The 2,500-nt window shown below is 57.1% G+C and overlaps 1 non-coding gene across 1 annotated transcript in view; it reads right to left on the reverse strand.

Moving 5' to 3' along the window:
- The window catches only part of LOC126131339 (small subunit ribosomal RNA), a 1,909-nt gene extending 1,223 nt beyond the window's left edge, over positions 1-686 (reverse strand). Inside the window, exon 1 of the ribosomal RNA XR_007527483.1 lies at positions 1-686. This exon is cut by the window's left edge and continues 1,223 nt beyond it. This is a non-coding gene — a ribosomal RNA (small subunit ribosomal RNA).
- Between the last annotated feature and the right edge of the window lie 1,814 nt (positions 687-2,500).

Consider the following 2,500-nt stretch of genomic DNA (forward strand, 5'->3'; position numbering starts at 1 on the left):
ACGGGCGGTGAACCAACAGCGTGGGACACAAATCCAACTACGAGCTTTTTAACCGCAACAACTTTAATATACGCTATTGGAGCTGGAATTACCGCGGCTGCTGGCACCAGACTTGCCCTCCAATAGATACTCGTTAAAGGATTTAAAGTGTACTCATTCCGATTACGGGGCCTCGGATGAGTCCCGTATCGTTATTTTTCGTCACTACCTCCCCGTGCCGGGAGTGGGTAATTTGCGCGCCTGCTGCCTTCCTTGGATGTGGTAGCCGTTTCTCAGGCTCCCTCTCCGGAATCGAACCCTGATTCCCCGTTACCCGTTACAACCATGGTAGGCGCAGAACCTACCATCGACAGTTGATAAGGCAGACATTTGAAAGATGCGTCGCCGGTACGAGGACCGTGCGATCAGCCCAAAGTTATTCAGAGTCACCAAGGCAAACGGACCGGACGAGCCGACCGATTGGTTTTGATCTAATAAAAGCGTCCCTTCCATCTCTGGTCGGGACTCTGTTTGCATGTATTAGCTCTAGAATTACCACAGTTATCCAAGTAACGTGGGTACGATCTAAGGAACCATAACTGATTTAATGAGCCATTCGCGGTTTCACCTTAATGCGGCTTGTACTGAGACATGCATGGCTTAATCTTTGAGACAAGCATATGACTACTGGCAGGATCAACCAGGGAGCTGCGTCAACTAGAGCTGAGCAGCCGGCCGCCCGGGAGTGTGTCCCAGGGGCCCGCGCGAACACGCAAGCGTCCGCTCAATTATTCTGCAAACAGGAGGAGGCTGAGCTCCCCTGCACAATACACCTCGAAACCCTCTCAGGTCCCGGCGGCGCGCAGCGCCGTCCTAAGTACTTGGTCGGGTTCGAGAGAGGCGCAATCGCCCGGAGTTAGGCGAGTAGACGCTTTAGGTGCGACCACCCGTGCTCCCAACTGAGCTTGCCGCTGCCGACAGAGGCCCGGGAGCGTGCTGTCGTGGCATTGCCGGCGGGAGACAACACGCGCCACCTACGGTGACCGGCAGCTCCAACGCCAGCGCCACAGAAGGGCAAAGGCCCCACGTGGGTGCCGAAGCGAACTCTCCCAGCACAGCGCACGTGCCAACACGTCTGCACAACTGCGATACAAACCACCAGCGAGAACCGCTGGGGCGACCGAGCAGCAGACGGCGTCGCGGCGCCGAGTGCCGGGCGGCGGCGCATCCTCAACGCACACAGTCCTCAGTCGGACCAGCACACTGCAGATGTCCACCGCGCTTCGCACCGGGCCCGCGAGGACCCACTTTGGCCGCCCGGCGCCGCGCGCAGGGTGCCCCGGCGCGCAGCTGCGCCGCCTGCCGCGTCCGTCGGCCGGCGCGCCTGCCACTGGGCGCCCCCACCAGCCGGCTGTAGCGCGTGCGCCCACGCACCGCGCGGCCAGCACGCCGGGCGGCCCCCCCTCACCGGCCGGGGACGGTCCCACCCAGCCACCGCCGCGTATCGCTTCACACACAGATTTGCCCTTACTGATTTACCTCCAGCAACAACAACCGCACCACAATGGGTTTACCAGTTGTTCATTTGCGTTGCGTCACGTCACCAGCAAACGTAGACGTCCATCCCAGTTTGCAAATGCAACGATTATTGCATACCTGTCTGTTAGGTGTCACGACACACTACGTCTGCCCACATACACGCAACAAAATGTGCACGACTAGAGAACACGTGGGAGGTGGCCCCCTACGTATGCGATGTCCATTACGAGACCGACTGTCAACCAGCATCTGTACCATGTCGCAGATGTGGAACGCGGTGCACCATGCTATCACACTGTGTGAGAAGAGACGACTACGTTTGAATACACGCGCCACTACATCAACAGACGGCTCATGCTGATCGCCATCCAGGGCGTCCGTTACTCCCACACGTCTCTATGGCGTACCACACTGCAATGTAGCTGTTATGGGGAGACGGCACGTGGCTGAGTGCACAACATTTGGACCGTATGGTTCGCTGTTGTTGGGCGCAGTCGTACGGTCACACATGTGCCACAGCGTATCATTCAGTACATACGGACCTATGTGCAGTACAATGTGAGGATTAAGCTTACGATATCAGCGGACAGTGGACACAGGCCGTACCACGACGTAGACTGAGCGCTTCGACATGCGAATGCCAGTGAACAGCTGCGAAGGGCATTGAACACGCAAGCACCTGAACGACCAGCGTGCGAAGGCAGGGTGGAGGGGGGGGGGCGATGTACATCCTGCAGTTGTCCACATTACAGTGTACAGCGGGAGCATGTAAAAAGTAAGCAACACTTGCGAAGTGTTCAACATGAAACGACACACAAGAGGGTGGGCGGTGCGAGTAGCGAACTATATTCAGAGGGTTGTGGTTAGACAACACTAGATTAATGTAACGTGTCATATGCCAATTACAGAGCAGGTTAAGGCACAACGTGGGTTAGGTTAAGGCACAACGTGGGTTAGGTTAAGGCACAACGTGGGTTAGGTT

This window comes from Schistocerca cancellata, unplaced genomic scaffold (assembly GCF_023864275.1).
Source record: "Schistocerca cancellata isolate TAMUIC-IGC-003103 unplaced genomic scaffold, iqSchCanc2.1 HiC_scaffold_573, whole genome shotgun sequence".
NCBI lineage: Eukaryota > Metazoa > Arthropoda > Insecta > Orthoptera > Acrididae > Schistocerca > Schistocerca cancellata.